Below are 19813 nucleotides of genomic sequence, written 5' to 3' on the forward strand. Positions count from 1 at the left end.
GGAAAATGGAAAGCCTAAACTACAGTTATCATTGGCAAAGACACTACAGATGATTCTTGGTCACTTCATTTTCCCTGACTTTATCAAGTTATCTGTTTCAGACCTTTGGTGGAAAAGCTGATTATACCTAGGCCTTTTTCTGTATCTAATAAGCTAAAGGAAGCAAAGCAAAGAGCAAGCATCAGTACAGAGCGTGCCCTGAACATTTTAGGCAGGAGTTGGCTGGCTCTGCTTGTGACATAGCCTCTGTCTGCCTAGCCATCTAGTAGAAGACACCTTTAAAAATAATGTCTTGGTTTGACTGAAAAACCCATAGAGGACACGATTTAAGAAAAGGAGTACCCAGCATCAAGGATGCTGAAACACCTCAGAGAAACAGCAGTTTAGTTGGCTTATACAGACACATATATGTATACATACACACAGCCCTTGGTGCTGTTCCTAAAGGCTTCTAAAATGAATTTGTTTCTTTAAGGAGAGAATACAGTCTTTTGAGACTATGACTTGGAGAAGGTGGAACTATTTCCAGCTTTGTCAAGCACTGTAATCACGAAAAGGTCAGTCATTCCCTCTTCTCCCCACTCTCTTTCCTGCCATTCTTCTGTGTTACTGGTTTGGTTGTGCCTATGAGACAAATTCTAACAAGGTAATACTTGTAATTTTTCAGCAACTTGGAAGAAGTTACACTCTGTTCTGCTTGCCCCCATAATCACTTTGTTATATGTAACTGATCACTCAAGTCATGTTATAGTTTTGGGCTTGCTGAATGCATGGCCATGATGCTGTTCATTTCAGCAATAATAAATGGTTTTCCAAACTGTGCACATATAGGGAAACAGGAATTTCATTACTTCTTTGATGTCAATGTGAACAACCTAAGTCACCTGAATGTTTGTGAATTCTATTTAATCCATTCAATTTAATTACATGATCACATAGCTTTTAAAAAAATATTCACTCTCTTCTGGCTCTAGCACTCTCCATCTGTTATACCTCTAAAATTGGCTTTTGTATGTTGAATAATCAACGTTTTCTTTTCATTACTTACGTACTATGTTATGAAAAAAAATAATCTATAAACACAAGACTTCTCACTAATTATTAAAATTCCACCATTTATTATAACTAAATATTTGTTTAATTTATACGAACAACTTTTTTCCACTTAATTCAAGATTGTCCCTCATCACCTTTGAACAATAGCTTCCTGGACAGTTAAGTAATAGACTAAGCCTCATTTTGGAAGAGCAAGAAAAATAGCTTCACATTATTTAAAGTGTTGGCTCCTCAGAGCGATGGTATTCTCCCATTCTGAACCTGGTCAGTGCCTCAAACAATGTCATCAGCCATTTGGACCAAAACATCTACATGTTTGAAATAATAAAACAGAACACACACACGCACACACAAAGTGCATTATCACAGTAGTTTCTAAAAGCTATTTCCAAATACATTGATACATGCTTTAATTTTTTAAGCTCCTGAATTGTACCAATGATAAACTGGTATTTTGAAGGATTCAAAACTTTATCCAGTGCAGAGAAGCTGCCCAGCGTGGAGAAAAGAATGACCTTGGAAAAACTGACAGCTTCTACAGAGAAACTTGGTAAATAGGTTCCTGCCTGGTTTTCTTTCATCATTGACAAACATAACTAGTTTCCAAATGCAGCTAAACTGAGATTACAGACCTGCTTTTAGTTTGTGTGACTAACAGAGGGGAAACTATCTCTTACCACGAGTTGAAAAGCATTGGAAAAATAACGATGGCACTATTAGATTAAGGGATATAAAACCTGGCCTGAGAAGAGTAGTAATTTCAGACTGACCACCAGCATGCATACTGGTATTTTTTCTTCTCTGTTTACCATATTTATATAAATATTCACTAAGTGTTTATTTGTAAGACTTCATTTGGCACTTCCTGTACATCCTAAAATGTCACTGACTTCAGTGGGTGTATAACAGGATGCCAGCTCAGGCCTAAGGTTTTGAATTATGCATTGCATATTTCTTCCTATCTGAATGGAAGCCTGTTAGCATACTTCCCGATCTAAGCATCAGGCCTCTGGTGAATATTTATATTGGAAGACAAAATCCTTAATCAAAAGAGAGTTTCTAAAAAGATGAGGCTCCTTTGGAAATTCTGGTCTTAGTTACAGGACAATTCATCACTCCTCTGGAGCTTTGAAGCTCACATAACAAACATAACACAATGAGGTCTGAATCAAAGCAAGTAGCCCAAAGTTAGTCGCGGTGTTTTCCTTCCCATAATTTCTGCCAGTCTCAGTGAGGCATGTTTATTACAAACTTTTACAAATTATATGCTAACATAAACCCAAGCTAAGTCCTTGTCTGGAATAAGTTCTTGGACTACTAGTACAAAGTCTTCTAAAAATATAGCTCAGAAAAGTGTATGACTTGAAATAGAGTCATTTCAAGGGAAATTTAGGTTGCTATGTCTTCAACACACAACTGAGAAACCTGTGATTGCTGAGCAGGTTAAGATTCTGGCTATTCTTTAATGTATTTATGTCTTCTTAAAAGGCCTTTGGAAATGCTGTTAAAGCTGAGCCAAGGATTGTTTATTAGCTTTGCTTATTTCTGTCACTCTCGACCTTAGGAGGAAGACACTCAGGGACAGCTTTGTTTTTAACCCAATTTCACTCATTACAATGAGCTTCATTATCTGTATGGACCCCAGCTCAGGCTTGTGCAGAAATGGCACATTATTATTTTCTTAGTTTCTTCCAAAATGTGTAGGGTAAAGAATGATCTATTATTTATTTTATTAAAAGTTTTTCAAAGCCAAATCTGCATCTAGAGGTTCTGTAAATACCCACAGAAACGAAAACCCTTCATTTGCCTTTTTCTGCTCGTCCTGTACCAAACACTGTGGGGTAGGGTGTAAGTATGGACCATGCTTGGTGCTTTCCATGACTTGTTCACAAACTTATTCAGTTTCAGCCCCAGAGAAGATTTAGGAGTCTATCAGTTTTCTTGGTAGGAGATGGATTAGGCCATTATGATTCAATCACTTTATAAGGTTTACAAATCTCACAGCCTGCAAAAGTGTCTCTAGTTCCACATGAACAGAAGACCAGCCCCACACTCTCACACCAGCCACAGAGAGGAGCACCGAAAACCAAGTGGTCATGGGTAGAGGGGTCCCTGCAGCTCATGTGGAGCTACCACAAAGATCTGTTTTAACATGAGGTTCTGCCTTCTAAAGGACATTTCAGAGGAAAGGACTTCAAAGGCCTTTGAGGCTGGTCTCTTGTGTCAGATACTACTGTATCACATTGACTCTTTAACTAATCGAGCTTCTGAGTAAAAGCAATGAAGGTTTTTCACTTGGCTGCAGCAGTTCTTGACTGGTCGGTGATCTTTGAAAACTGTCATCATCTTCTGCCTTTAGATATGTTTATAGGATTTTTTTAAATCTATGTTGTCATCAAATCCCCCCACTTCTCCACTGGCGGTTTTCAGAGGAAGCACCATCAAAAAAAAAATATTTATTGTGGAAATAGTACTCTTATTCCTCTACCAGAGTTGATCATAGCAAGGCCTTTTGATTAAAGCTTCTACAGCATTTCAAGACATTGAGTTGGAAAGAACTTCCATATTTATTGTTGCCTGAAAGTCTTCCTGCAGCGTCTTCTCTGGCCTTTCAGTCATCCTAACAGAAACCATGAGCATGTGAATGCAAAACGTGATATATCCCTGACAATTTCCATGCTCTGTCTCTCTTCACAGCTAGGACATTTAAGAAATCAAAAAATTAAAACAAAGTAGTTGACATTTATTGAAGGGAAGAGGTTATGGAATTATGTCAAACAGAGCACTGCAGCAGAAGAAAGCCTGCCAGTAAGTTTAACTCCTTCTGGCGTTTTATTGCTCATCGTAATTATTAACATCTTTAGTTAGAACACCATTTGGATATCATTAAAATAAATGCAAACGATCTTGGCCTATCCTTAAGGACTTTTCTAGACATGCTTTTTTTGTCGCTCAGCTCACTAATGGATCATTTTTATCATAGAGTATCACATTATGTACATTGAACAGTTTAGCAATGTCCAATGATGTCCTGTTGAGCTGGAAATAAAATTGCACAGATTTATCACTATACTGCGGATAACTTGAAATAAATGCTTGTGAACTGTATCTTCACTTAGCAGAGACTTAGTGCATTCTCAATAACCAGTCTCTAAATTCATGCTGTGAACCTGAACCCTCTGGAACTGAAGTCAGTCTCAGCTGAAGGTTTGCATTCACTTGTGTACTCAAGTTGCAACATCCCCTCTACAACCTTTTTATGGCCATGGAGCAACAAGAAGAGAAGACAGGGACTCAAACTGAAATGGTGTCTCACATCATTTGAAAGCGCTTTGCTCTCTGTCCCCTGAATGATCTAAACCAGTGATTTAAACTAATCTCTTTTGTCACCGAAATGGGCTAGAAGCACTTGCTAGGGTACATGCCCCATCTAAACTGTTGAGAAAGTAACAACCAGCTGAGAGGTAAGAATGGAAAGCTGGGGACAATTCTTTCTTAAATTGCTCCTCTAGATCCACTAAAGGATATCCGATTGCATGTTCACCAAGGCTCTTGCAGTACTGGCTAATTACTTTTTCTAAAGCCAAGAACTTAGGCTGTTGGTTTTTTTTTTCATATCACTTTTCCAGAAGTCCTAATTCATCTTAAATTGATTTCATCCTTAATGCAGCCAGATAACTAAATTACTTCCTTGCACAGAGTTTGCCAAATGCTCTTCCAAAGCACACAAAGACTATGAATTAGAGATAAGACCACTTAGCAAATGATACATTTCAGCACATATTACAAATATGGTCCCAAAGGATCATTTTTGTTATAGAACGCAACACGGTCGTGATTAATAAATTGCATCTTCACAGAACATGTTTAGAAGATAATGGCAAATGAGGAAAACAAAATGCTAACAAAAGACAATATTCTTCCCCTTGTTTACATCAAAAAAAGGCATTTGAGGAAAGAACTTTTGCCTCTTCCTCTACAGAATAACACCAGGAAATCTATGAGGCAGGATCTTTGTGATCTTTTCCACTTTGTTTCCTCCACAAATATTTCCTCCCATAGAGGGTATGTGGGAGAAAGATCAAGTTGGAATAACTCCCTTAAAACATCCTCTGAGCAGGAGTGCTACTTGCTTTTAGGGGTAGGGTTTCTTTTTTTGTTTTGACTTTTTAAGTTCAGTGCATAAGTGAGATAACCAAGCAGGCTTAATGAGCAGTCTGTACACCCTCAGGGGAACACAGACCTTCATGGCCTTCCCAGTGGCTTCCAGTCCTTGTCAATAGGGCTGAAAAGTCATTGTTTTGTGACTCTTGTCTTAAAAAAATGTTAAACTGGAAAAAGTGAAGATTTTCTGCCAATCTGAACCTAAAGCTGAAGAGTCCAATAGTTTAGGTCTGAAAGAAAATACATCTGCTTAGCATTTCGGTTTCCTGCTGGAAATCTCATTGGCAAAGTCTTCCAGGGCAACGTTCCACAGGCATCCGTAGCCTGTTGTAAACAGGGTGCCCCTCCAGCTGCACGTTCACACAAACATTGAACTATTTACTCTGTCATGAAAAAAAACAGAAGAGTGCTACCTCTCCATGTGGTACGTGTTTGGTTGGGCAGCGATTCCTCACTCTGCCAGGTGGTTATAGCTCAACTCACTGCAGAGAGAGACAAAACGATCTGATCTCTCTGCCAGTTTGCACATGTGGCTTTTTCTATGCTTCCCTTAAGAACTACGCAGAGTAAAAGATTTTGCTGGTTTTACATTTTTCCTTTTGTTCTTCTTAATAAATTTTTCCTCATCAGACAATGGCATCTTCTGTAATTTTTCTGAATTTAACAAAATAAGTTCTGAAAGTACTTGCCGTTATTTTGTCCTATATACTGAGATGGTTTTCTTTGTGGTGTATGTGAAGAAAGCTGATATTCATAGGTCTCTGGCTTTATATTCTGTCTCCATATATGTATATATGACTCTGTTTGAATAGTGATCGCACTAATTTACAACAGTTTATGACTATCAGGTACCAGCCTCTCCTGCTGGAGGACTTCTCTGCATAAAGTAAATGTTCATTGCACCAGAAACCTGAATACCATTCTCTCCTCTGCCAAGGACTATCTAACTATCAAGTTGATTGATCGGCTGCACTCTCCTCCCCATCCCTCAAAGTATGCAATATATACTAAGTAAAAAAATTCAGCAAAAAGAAGCTGGAAGCCAGAGCACTATGTTTTCAAGCTAAAGCAGAAAGGATTTGTGCAAATAGGTCCCCACTCAGGCAAATGCTTTGAATATTGGGATGGGATTTCCTTTGTCCAGTTTGGAGATGTTTAATTCAAAGACCAGATTCACAGTGGAGAAAACTAAGTAGAGTTAAATGCCTTACTCGAAGGGATACAGCTGGCATCTTGCAGTTTTTTCTCTGGAAGGGTTCAGTTTCCTCGTCTCCAGTGACATTACCCTGAGCTGACTTAGCTCTTCCCCTCCATTAATTAAGGAAGTGATGTGCCTAATCTTGGAGCAAAATGTCCTGCTGGCTGGCAGGATGCCTTAAAGTTAGGTCTTGCACTAGCCAGCATTGTATTCTTTGCAGATTTAGCCCTGTGCTTCTTCCATGCAAAGCTGCTCCCTTCAAATATTAAATAGTAGTTAATTAGAATTAGTTGTCACTTAACATTCTTTAAGGTAATTTTAAGATATGAAGACACAGGTACAAATAACAAACAGCTGTACTCAGAAAAAAGGTGGCTTCCACTGAAATCACAGTCAAGAATAGCCGAGATGCTTAATGTTTCTTGGTTTCCCACTATGCTAACATTTTATGAATAACGATTATCCATGCCCAATGCATTTTCTTCTTTTTGTGCAGTAATTATTCTATATTTTCGCTTATGTGAGTTTGTTCTATCACAACAGCATGCTGTTGTTATTTTTATATTCTTGTGTACAACGTATCATTATAATTTAGAATTAAAATGACAATAAAATTTTGAAAATGGCTTTATTAAAGTCTAGCTTATGAATCTGTTTGAGATATGCAAATGTTTTATGCATTACTTCATAATTTCAAGCTGAAAGAATACTCTTACCATGCAAAGGTTAAACACATGCAATCAGTGCCACACTTACATGTCTTCAACTAACTTGGAAAATTCTTTGCATGAGTATCACATGCGTAGATCTGTTTGTCTTTCACATGATGTATTTGAAGATTATTTTGACTTGTGAATAGCTTGAATTTTTTCTGGACCCGAGTTTATCTTAAAATTCCTAGACTCTGATAATGTAATCAGGTGTATCCATCATAATCTTACCCACTTAAATGAAAAAAAAAAAAGTAGTTTACCAACATTCTTTGGAGTTTATCTTCTTTTTAATAAAGCTTCTGAGGGTATAAAAATATTAAGTAGGGTCCCTTGAAACAGGGAATAACAGCCTGAGATGCAAAACTTTACTGTTTTAAAATCTCTAACTTTTCTTCCTGTAAGAAAAAAATGTCACAATGTGATGCTCTCCTTGTGCCTGGCAAGTACTCTGATGGCAGAATTGGCTTTCAGAAGCTAAATACCTTCTTGAGATATTACTTGGCAGTTTTGACGGATCAGTAATTACACGCCTTCCAATAAAAGGAGGAAATGTTTTCTTGTGTCTGATGATAGCTGAGGTCTCAAATTCTTACAGTTTCCATAATAATTTCCTTCCTGTGTTTGACTTCATTCCATTCCATTCCAAACCAGAGTTTTTAGCAATGAAAGGACATGTCAACTTCTGGACAAATCCTACATGACTGTATATGGCATAATTTTATGAATGGAACAGAATGATAAGTAAGTGGTCGGTCATTGAAACATTGACTATGTAAAGCAAAATGTGAGACTTGCAGCTTTTTCTAATTCCTCAGCATCAACCCACTTAAAAAACAACCCAGCATAAAAATTGCTTCTCAGATTACATTTCTAGTTGAAAAAAATGGATAAGAATTTAGGCTATGCAGGGTTTTTTTCCCAAAATTAAAGACAAGAGATATAATATATGGTCTAGTAGTTAGGATAGGTAACTATGAATAATTTATGTTCTTATTCCTGCTCTTTTCCTAGCATGTTATGAAAGTTTGGGGCAGTCGCTTAGTGCTTAACTTAGGCTCCTAAATAAGTGTTTTGATTTTCATAAATGCTGAGCGTACTTCTGAGCATGTTTCTCTGTCAGCTCATCTGTGTCTCTCTTTTCCAGGAATGTAACTTCTCAAGCATTCATGTTTTCATATCTTCATTTCAATCTCCTGTGCTTTAGTTGTAAAAATACAAGCAACATTGCCATTTCCACCAAATACTTTGGGAGTCATAAGCAAAGAAAATATGAGTAGAAAGAACAATATTGCCAACTGGTGATCATCTTTTTTTTCCGCTTCCTGGCAAGAAACCATCTTACTCAAACTGAGCAAGTGGATGCTTACACAACAGTTTTTGTGAGCAAACTTCTGAAAACACTGTCATTTGCCAAATGTGTCAAAAATCATTTTATGTTCATCTAATTTCCACTCAAATTTTTCTTCTAGATGGCCTACAAAAAAAAAAAAAAAAGACCCAAATAAAAAAAACACCAACTAACCTCTTTTCTTGTGATTTCAATCGGGCTGAGGGGCAGAGATTTCAGGGCTTTTTCCAACATTTGGAAAGAATGCAGGAAGGCTGACATTTAAGAAGGCTGGTATTAAGGGTGGGATTTCAGAAGCAGTCAGTACTGGCCTAACTTTGCTTCTGCGGGAGTCAACAGTAAAACATTGTATTGACCAATGGCAAAAGAATCATGGTCCTTTCTGGAAATCTCTGGTTTTTACACACATGCCATGACTTCACTTTCAGCCATGAAGGAAGTGACCTGGTACCCTTAGCCACTCCAAAACACTTCTCTTATGGCAAGAGCAGGCCCTCAGATGAGTAGAACAGTTTTCTGGCTACAATGGGCAGATGTTTAAATAGCATCTTTAGATTAATCCTCAGCACAATTATATTCTTGTCTTTCTGGATATTGTTGATAAATACAATGGAATGATTTGATGACCAATTAAAACTAAGAAAAATTTGAAAGCAAGGTAAAAAACCTTCTGCAAAGCTCTATTGCTTTTGTATGTTCTGTGTTGATAATGGCCATTTGCATAACCTAATTATCAGTTAGACACCATCTAGGTGTCTGCTCGCGTTCACATTGAGATGTATCTCTAATAGCTATGAGTGCCAGATCTCGTATCTAGAGTTCTGAAGGCTAACAAATGTGCATTGGTATTAGCAGCGCTGACACTTCCCATGAATGGTGAGGTGTTTGCTAAGGTCTGCTTACCAGACTCAGAAGGGGGTAGCCTAGCTCTTCAACTTCCACGTAATTTCCTTGCATCGCTGACACGTGTCCTTTCACGCTGTTTTAAAAAGACTAGTAAGATTCTGAAGGGATTTAATCTGTGTCTGTGTGTGCGCCATCTGAAGGTATATTTGTTCCTCAGTAGCTTAGCAGCAGATCAGCAGATCCATAACATTTCCAAGGTCTAAAGCCACCTGTCCCCAGAGCTGCCATGACGTTATGGTTGAGGCGGGCATTATTTTTGCAAGAGGAAGAAGAGGAGAGACATCATAAGAAGAAAGTTAACATGTCTTGCCTCGTACACAGGCCCACCCACCCCACCCCCCACATGCCTGCTTTTTGGGAAAGGTGGTGCATCTTTAACTTGTCACAGCCTTCATTCAGACAATAAAGCTGGCATAAATATCTACCTATTTTCTCATCTGTGCTACATCACATGAACTAGCAGCAAAGAAGATGTAGCCTTTCATTTTTGAGCAACCGCGATGGATAGCACTGCAGTCAGAAGGTTATAAGTAAAACTGACTCTCTGGAAAAACACAAGAGTGTCACTACAATAAAATATTAATTCACTCCCACTGTCTCCTTATCCTTCCTTCCTTTCCAGGCCATGCTTTCAAATAAATTGATGGGACTTCAGAGAAATGAATAACACATTTTTAGAGCAGCTAGAGGAAAATTTTTAAAGTGTAGTAGAGATAATGCTTTATGAATGTTGACCTCACTGAACAATCTAGAAGTTCAACGAGGAATGTTATCCGCAGCTGTTGCAAAAATGTATCAAGAAAAGGCTTACATTTTGCAGAGATGTTTCTATTATGCAAAATAAAGAATTTATATTAATATTGCAATGCAATATTAAGCCAGGCATAAATAAAAACTTAGTACAGCATGGAAGTTTAAAAGTTTCCATTCTGAACTTTGGAAACTGTTCTTATAAATATCTACCCCAGATGCAAGTTTGTCTCAAGAGTGTACATAATAATGCAAGGTGTGAGTAAACTTTCTAAACAAAATTCTCAAATTGTTTTGGATAGTGACATCCTTGGAGGAAAGAAAGAATTTAATTAAAAACATATACAACTTCGCTATTCATAAATTCATAAACTTGTCCACACAAACCAAGTCATAAATCAATTTTTTTTTTATTTATTAAGTCTTGCAATATGTGCGGCAAACACATACCAAAAAAAATCTTGCAAAAAAACCCCCATTATAGCTAGAGATGAATGAAATTTCTTGATCAATACAAAATTAGTTGAAAAATGGAGTCTGGGACATACTAAAACCTTTTTCAAACTCAGAGCAACTTGAGTAGCTTTGTTCCCACAACTGGATTAAGAGAACTACTTTACTTCAAAGTGGAAATAAGTACATGAATAAAAGTTTTGATTTCTTAAACCAGCATTACTATTTTGAAATAGAATTTAAATTTTTAAAATGGTGGATCTCTTAGAACCAAAATGGAAATTCAGTTCTCCTAAGCACATAAAGACAAAACAAAGCATTTTGCTTTACCCCAAAGGAAACATGTATTGTGTTTAGAACATAATGAAATATTTCCATTAATTGTAAGGATTTTTTAAATCACTGCCCACTTCACCTAACCACCCTGTCATCCTTACACACTCCCATGCTCCCAAAATAAAACAATATCTTTCTTTCTTGTTTGACATCTCCTGATCTTTTTGATGACCACCACATCACATGAAAACATCCTTCTTCATGTCACTCTAACTCTGGTGTAGCCTACAGCAGAACTCATAAAGATTCATCAGCTAGACCATTAAGCAAATAGTGCAAATGTTCTTACTTACTCTTTTTGGCTCCTAAACACATACAGATATAATCTTGACTCTTGTTGCACTTTGGAAAAAAAAATTATCCCATATAAAAATCTGGACATCTGGATGACAATAAAAATTGAACATCTGGATGACAATAAAGAGAAAATTAAATCACTAAGAACTTTTGTCTAGGTAGTATATAAAGGCAATCTAGCCAGACATTTACCTGCAATAAAGAGCACACCTTTTCCATTTTATTTCCCATTTAACAATCACTTTAAAACTTTCAGCTGACAGTGTTCCCGTAATTAGTTAGCAGTCCATAATAAAAGATGTAATTCTAAGAAGAATGTGTGATAATACTATATAATTTAATTGTATTCTTGTTTTAGCTGCAAACAGGCCCTCGTTTTAAATGTGGACCCCTTGACAAATTTCCATAATACATGTATCAGATATATCACAATGCACTTTGGAAAACTGCCAAGTAGTGATGCATTTAGGACTTCAAAATTAAAAAGTCAATTAATTCAGAAAATGTGACTGCAGAGTAAATCTTCTATATGTGGACATTAGGACCTCTCTAACTCAGAGATTTTAGAATCAAGTTGCTTAAGTTCGAGAGCCCACGCAGCTCTCTTTTAGAGATAGATGCCTTTTAGACTTTCCAATTTGTTAATGTATGCCACTATGGAAATTAATCAAAACATGCAAAGAGATTATTTTTAATTATTAATTAGATAAGGGGAAGGTATTAGCATTTAGCTGTGATTTAAGTTCAATGGTTTCATAAGCACTTACATCTCATTAGGAAAGCTGTAATTGCTATCAGCTGAAGTAAATTTAGAAAGTATAGAAACCGGCTTGATTTTTCTTAAAGACAAAAGATGGAATGCCGTTATTATCATCTGCAAGCGTGATCTTCATCTGTGAAAATGACTCTTTCAAAGTCAGAGCCCTTTATTTAGTTGAGTGTTTACTGCCGCAACATGATGACACTTCAGCATGAGCATAGCAAATCTTTGAATTTTTTTGATTAAAAAACGTTTATAACCAAGTAATTCTAAAATGACGTATGCATGGTAACACTGAACTGGTACTAGGATATAGATTGTTCACCCTTAAAAACAGTCCTTGAAGCCAACAGTGTGCAATGTATTAAGTAATGTAATTATGCTAGAGAGAACAGACCAATAAGAAAAGAAAGAGTGATGAGTTTTTTGACAGAGACAGAATATAGAATATTACTGAATTTGGGAAGTACGGGGCAGGGGGGAATAGTCAGGAGTCCTGTCACAGCAGAACAACTATGAGAAAAAGGAAAATGCACTGCAAAATCTTCAGCTACAGGAAAGTCACATACCTCCATGGGACTTACATGAATGTACTACTTTTTTATATTCTTAGATATGACAAATTAGTTCGTAGGAGACACAGGAAGGAAAAGCATTCAGATACTCATGACAGAGATAAAGAGCACAAAAAAGAACTTAAGAATACAAGACCCACTGAGGGAGAAAAAGACATCTAAAAAATGAACCAGCTGCCACATGAAGAGATATTCATAACACTGCAAGCTTCAACATCATGTTTGGACCAAAAAGATAAGAAAAGCAGTTCTATATTACTCAACGGGCACTCGCAAGTCCCACTTTCTGTGTTAAGTTCAGGGCAAATTCCCAGACATCTGGAGTCTGGGGGACACTCCTGCATAGCTGAACACCAAAGCGAAGCCCAGGGCCATCTCCTGGCAGGACAGTAACAAGGGATGCCAAATGAGTCTAGGAACGGCGCGCATGAGAAGTCTGCTACTGAGGGTTACCTCGTGTTACGAATAGCTTGAGGAAAAATTTGGGGATTTTAGAAGGAACGGATAAGGAATGTGGCTGGGAGGAGGACCAGGGTTTTTACGCTGCTCTTGGCTTGAGGGTCACAAAGGTCTGTCATGAGAAGCAAGCTGAGATACCTGGCACATCACTTAAAATAGGGTAAGGGGCTAAATGAGGTTTTAGTCCATAAGTAAGAAGTACTAAATTGGTACTGGTGAGATCTCTGGGAAATGAGCAGGCTGTCATCGTCTTCACTAAGACATGGTTGTTTCCTTAAACATCTTACAGCAGGATCCCTCAGAGCAGACTGTCTTCGCAGTTTTCAGTCACCAGCATCTCTGAACAGGGAAGCCTGTGTATGCAGATCTGACTATTCTCGTGTGCACGTAACCAGCCAACTGTTTAAATAAGTGTTTTGCTCAGGCATGTTACAGATCACATATTTTTAGATGTGTACAATATGCAAGCCTAACTTTGACAATCCAGCCCTTCCACACTGAGTAGTTTAGTATGTCTCTTTTCACCCTCCTCCCCCGTGCCTCAGTCCTACATAAAAGCAAAGGCAACATTTGGAACTAAGCTCACTGAAAAATGATTTGGTTCATTGCTACGCTTCAAGCATATGTTAAAATACCATGCTGTTGCCTTGTGACAGCAACATAGCATATCCTAGAGATTACTTTTAGTGTGTTTACTCTTCCAGAGCACCACGTCTTTTAGTAAATGGGCAACGTATGATATAGTTCTGGTCTCATCACAACATGTGTAACATCTGGGAGAACTGCCACTTGTCAAGCCAACGAGGGCTCTGCTGACAGACAAAGTGAGCATTATACTGAAATGCCATTCCTCAGCTGTTTGCAAAATTAATTTCCCTGTAGAATTTTCTAATTTGTTGGCTCTTTCCAGCCTGTTCCCCACAGAGGAAGCAGAAAGGAAGCAAAAGGCTAGCACCTGCTCCTAAAGATCTGGCTGGGAAAAAAAAAAATTTAAAATTAAGGATGACATATACAGTAAGTAATTAGGCACTAGAAAGTCTTCTATCCATGCAGCTGTGGGGATGAAGTAACTCTGTTTGAAAGCTTAATGGAGATTCTTCTGTGGGGAAGAATTTCCAGTGGCTCACATTCCAGACAGTTAACCACATTACTGAGGGGAAGAAAAAGGGATTTGTTCAAGCATTAAGAACTGTCCTTAAAAAAAAAAAAAAAAAAAAAAAGGGAAAAAACTCCAAACTGATCAGCAGAAAAGGCAGACAGATGAATCCAGATCTGAGGATGATTTTACATGTAGCTCATTCAATCACCAATGGGTTATTTTAGATCATTCTGTTTTTTCTATAATTTCAAATTAAAATCCATTACTATGTTGGAATGCAGTGTATGATATCTTAGAAGTAACAACTAACATACAGAGTTTGCTCCTAACCAAAATGAGACATTGGAACAAAAGAAATGACATGGTTATTGCTTTGAATTTACATGCAGTGGGTCTCTGTACAGGAAGAATACATGAGAACATGAGAGGTATTTCATGGAAAATAAAAACAAGAATGAAACAGTACACAAGAAAAGCAGTTTGCATTTCTGACTACACAGGCACTTTCCCGAAACAATTTTAAATACTGAATATAAAGGAAGATGGTGGTCTACTAATGGCAGAATATATGAGGGAAAAAATCTCCCTTATAGTTATTAGAATAAGCCACAATCACTTCAATAAGCAGTTTTCACTGTCTTTCCACAGTGACCTTACAAAACAGTAGACCTTACAAAGAACTGAGGTTTAAAAGTAAGATTATAGATATTATCTAACTAAATTAATTTTGTGTGTGTTTTGATCAGTACATGTGAATTAGGCCCAGAGATGAGCAAGAGTTATCCATTAATAAGCTAGACGGGCTTTTAATTGTACAGTATTGTCTAATATTTGTGTAATTTCAAAGCTTCCTGAAAGTTGTTTTTTAATAGAATCAATGCACGTGTGTCTATGCGTGTACATATTTGGAGTAGGAGTATGTGTGATTAAAAGACTTTTTAGTTAATAACTTAATGATTTCATTCATCAAGGCACAGTGCTACATTTTTATAAACTCATAATTCTCCAGCACAGTTTCAGATAAACAAATGGAACAAGGAGTGTAGGTAGGAGTAAAGGTTCTGTTAGACCAGAGGAAGAAAGAGATAATGTTGCCTGCCTGGTACAAACGCCCAGACCTTGCTCCCCACTCAAAGACAAATTTGACATAAAAGTAATAAAATAAAAAGTGGAGGTGTAAGGCACGGCTATTCATCCTTCTCACTGGCAAGGCTTTGTAATATTCTCTGGGATACTGTTTGTCTCTGGAAAATTAGTGCATGAGTGGCACTTATCCTTGTCCTGTTCGGTGGTGGTAACATGTTAATTTCAAATGTCTACAATTATTTCAAGTAGACTTCCCCCCAAAGTCTATATTGAAGAGGTAACTTCAAACTTCAGAAAACCAAAGTAAACAACACTCATTTATATTCCTCGGAAGTGGTGCAGCTAAATTCATCTGCGGCTTTGAAAATCTCCCATGATACTTTAGTCTGGCCCATTAACTGCACCTGTTCTCTTTTTCTTTCTCTTCTCTTTTTTTTTGTTGGGGGTGGGGGGCATTATTTCCCCTTCAGTAGCAAGTGTCTTGCTTTTTCAGGATGCATAGAATATTTTATTTCATTGCCGTCTAGGCATTTCAAATGAAAAACAAAACTGACAAAACCCCCCCCCCCTCATTCCATTATTTCCCCCTTTGAAATTAAAAGTAAATAGTGGAAGAAAAGTGTGTGCTTGGAAAGAAAAATGAGTGATAACTCACAGAGAAACATAATATGAAACAATAAATCTGTTTTCCACAAATAATTGTCTAAATTAATCAATTTCATAGATTTTTCCTTATTTTTCACTTTGACAAAAATGACAATATAATTTCTTAAAAATAAAACATTTCACTGAAATGACTTTGAATTACTTCTAATTTGGGTGTAGACTTTCCATAAATATAAGAATATAAGCTGCTACAGGCAGCTCTTCTCCAGAAGACCTCTACCCTCAATCATAGGACTGAGTTAAATTTAATTTGCCTGTGGCTCATTCAAATAGGCTTTACTTCTTTCTTTAGTTACCTTTCTTTAATAGGTAAGGTGTTAGGGAATAACAATTTGAGTGTGAAAAAGACATATTGTTTTCAGATTATTACAGTTCATAATATTTTTAGCTAAATCTGAAGTCAAGTAAACAAGCTAAGAAAGCCTTGGTCTGTTTGAGGAAATAATCTCTTATTTACTTCACAATGAAATTTAAAAGGTATTAAAACTAAATACAGTTGTGTCAGTGACCTTTAAAAGCATGTTTTGAGATTTTATATTGATTGTATTTCTTTTTTTGCTTTTGATCAGTTTATCCGTAAATCTAAAACACATGAAGTTTTCTTCATGTGTCTGTAGAATTCTGCATTATAGTGCAGCTGACTCAAACGTTCTTTCTCTCAGTTACCAAGAAAAGCAAAAAAGTCAATTCCTGTACCTTCCCAAAAATTTAGAAAAATACCACATCAATCACTGAAGATAAATGTTTGACTCAAACCACCAGAATTCTGATTCAAGAACCATCTTTTACTGACTGCTATTTTAATGCCACTACTAATTGGTGTTATCTGCTTTCTAGGACAGCAAAACTTCACCCATGCTTAAAGAGAAGGGCAGAAAAACACTGTCTTGGCTATAATTTTGACAAATAACTAACAGTGGTGAGCACGGTATAAGCATCCAAATGTAACTTGTATGGTTTGACGTCAGTTGGGCAACATCCTTCAAAAGCCTGGGGTTACCGCTCCCTTTCCCTTCTTCCACCTTCAGCTGACAAGTTTTCTCTGCTGGCTCTAGAAGCAGCCCCCAGATATACAGCGGGTCCTCCTCACTTGCGTTCTTTCTTGCTTGCTCTCTCTTTTTTTAATCATCTGTTTCTCCATTCAGATGACTCGTACTGTTTTCCCTGAACATGCTCGTCTGGGCTAATGTTGTTAAACAAATGGCATGTGGCCAGGTCCCAAGTTCCTGTGCAGACTCACTGACCACCTCTATTTACAGTGTAAGGCACAGCAGCCTGAGAGGCTAACAGGTTGCAACATGCATATTAATATCACTTTACTTTTTCATATCCTTATCTCTAACAGCAAATCTATGTAGCTCAGGATATGAACTGCAAATGAGAGATGAGGAACTGGTTGGTGCTTATCGGGAATGATGGAATTTGAGATTCTGAGATGAAGGGGGTTTTTTGCGTTGGTTTTTGGTTTGGTTTTTTTTTTGTTGGTGTGGTTTTTTTTAAATGAGAGGACTGACTGATGTTTATCGGTTGACCCCTGTTTCAGGTAATGGAGCAGTTGGCAGGGAGCTATTCATACTGATTAGATTGAGTGAGTTGGTATTCAGATTAACTTCTGATTTCCCCAGTATTATTTGTACAAGCTCTTTATTGCTCTGGATAATTCTCCACTTCCTGATTTAGGAAGCAGAATTGATGTCCTCCTAGAGCGCCACTACCAGCTCACCAGATTTTATTATGTGAGACAACATGATGGTTGTAGATTAACCCAACCTCTTACTATTTTTCAGTAGTAAAATTAGATTTCTGTGAAATTTGCATTGGTCTAACCAAACAGGAGTAATGCATACTTGATCATCTAAGAAAGATTTATGGTACTGAGATTAATCAGGATATTACTTTTAACCAACATTTCTGTGGCTAAGGCAACTGCTGTCTTCTTTCAGGAACTGAATGTTTGTGTAACCAAAGTGGCTTTCAACCCTTATGTGTGCTGAGAATGATCCATCAGGGGAGCAAATTCACAACCAGTTTTCCAGAAGTTCCCTCATTGCAGCTGCAAACCTAAGCCACACAGACCCTGCAACTACAGGTGAGGGTCCTGGTAGAACAAATAATGAGTTATCACATACGTATATTAGGTTTTCTACTACACCAGCTAACATATTTTCATTGAAGTTTCCTTTTCCACCCTGGCTATTAAACCTCATATTTCACATATCTGTACAGAAGACCAGGTTTGGTTTCCATGAATGGGCCGCATTATGGTTTTTTATGTTATTCAACCTCCTACAGGCTTTTATCCAAACCAAGCAACTAAAATAAAACATGGCTTCCTTCCCTGAGATGGTTTCATAGCCCAGCTCTCCAACTTTCTCCCCTACCACAAACATGCAACACAATTGTGCAACAGCCGAGGAAGGAATGGTGAGATCAGAGCCGTGACTGTAGACATCCTGACATGGGGATCTGGCAGCTATTCAACACAAACACAATTAGAGGACTTACCCTTGCGTGAAGTATTTGCTTTCTTGATAGTCACCAGCCTTAACCTCTAGGAATGCTTACGAATCAGATAGCGTTCCTTGAGGAGAGGGAGCCTTTTCAAGCTCCTCTGTCTTGCCTTAGCCAACACAGATATAAAGAAGAAAGAAATTCCACCGTATCGTACAACTTTTCCAAGTGAAAGCATTTCAAAGGAGAGAAGAGTTGTGGTCTCAAAATCCCTGCCAAGGACTGAAGAACCAAAGATCACATAGTACTTGCTCCTCTTCCCCTCCACTACCATCAGCAGGAAAAAATAACACCACAAGAGAGAACCTTTGAAATTCACACCAAACGTGAAAGTAGGGGGCTTCCTGAGTCCTGCTCCGTGGCTTTTCATTACAGTAGGCTTCTCTGGCAGTGTGGATACCACAGACCAATGGCAGGGCTTTGCATGTCTTAGGAGACTCATAGAATGTGTGTATCTGCATAGCTTTTTGTGAGTTAGACACAAAAAACATTCATGATTTTAGAGAATGTGGCCTAATGTACAAATTCTGAAGCGTGACAACACAAGTATTTTGGTAGATTTACTCCATTTAGTGGTAAATCCTGGGCTTTTCACAGAGGTAACAAAATCTTAAAAATGGCAATAACAGCTGACCTTATATAAAATATCTGCTACCAAAGAAGTCAAATGCCAGCCTGGGACAGCAGTTACAAAGGGAAATTCTTGCTCTAAAATGCCCAAGGATTAAAATTGTTCTCATCTCAAGCTGCATTGGTGACACAAAAGAACTGGACAAAAGAAGTACCCATTGGTGTAAACTCAGGAGTGAAACACAGCAGTACTGAGGGGAAGGCCGCATAGCGGGATTTCCAGGTGATGCAATGCAAAACTCCATGACTACCACAGGTACTGCAATTTACAGAGACACTTAACAGAGCAAAGTAGCCAACATTAGCAGAGCACCACACTAATGCTATACTACTGCTGGTACCCTATGTAACTTGCTTCAGTTCATCTTAGGTACCTCTAAATAGCAGACTTACCCTACAGAAAAAAAATTGCAGAGTCCAGCTAACTGATATAAGATAAAGCAAAATAACAATAATAAAAGAAAATTATAAGGGTGGCTCCAAGTCAGGAATACTGAACTGAACCTAGAAGTGCTGAACTGTGTGACTTGTGTGAGCAAACTCCCCACCTCAGTACATGAGCACTTCTTCAAGTAACAGTTTTCAAATTGCACCTTTAAGCAGCAGCTCAACAGCTGCAGCAGGAACATTTGTGTGGCGTAGTTGCCTTCCCAAGTGACTAGATGCACTTTTCCATTGTTAGCAACTTTCATAAATAACAACAATTTGAAAAGCAGTAGAGTGTGCCAAAATACCAGCTATCTGAATCCAGTCAGAATGAGATGCTCCCCAAAATACTTCTAACACTATGAAATTCCACCCCCCGA

The 19813-nt window shown here is 37.7% G+C and overlaps 1 long non-coding RNA gene across 1 annotated transcript in view; it reads right to left on the bottom strand.

Annotated features, from left to right (window-relative positions):
• Window positions 1–19813, bottom strand: part of LOC135313178 (uncharacterized) — a 158759-nt gene that overhangs the window by 4112 nt on the left and 134834 nt on the right. Inside the window, exons 10-12 of the long non-coding RNA XR_010372804.1 lie at window positions 11218–11331; window positions 10349–10444; window positions 9383–9606 (exon numbers count right to left, since the gene is read on the bottom strand). This is a non-coding gene — a long non-coding RNA (uncharacterized LOC135313178). The remainder of the gene's footprint in view (window positions 1–9382; window positions 9607–10348; window positions 10445–11217; window positions 11332–19813) is intronic.

The sequence above is a fragment of the Phalacrocorax carbo genome, chromosome 4, assembly GCF_963921805.1.
Source record: "Phalacrocorax carbo chromosome 4, bPhaCar2.1, whole genome shotgun sequence".
NCBI classification, from domain to species: Eukaryota; Metazoa; Chordata; class Aves; order Suliformes; family Phalacrocoracidae; genus Phalacrocorax; species Phalacrocorax carbo.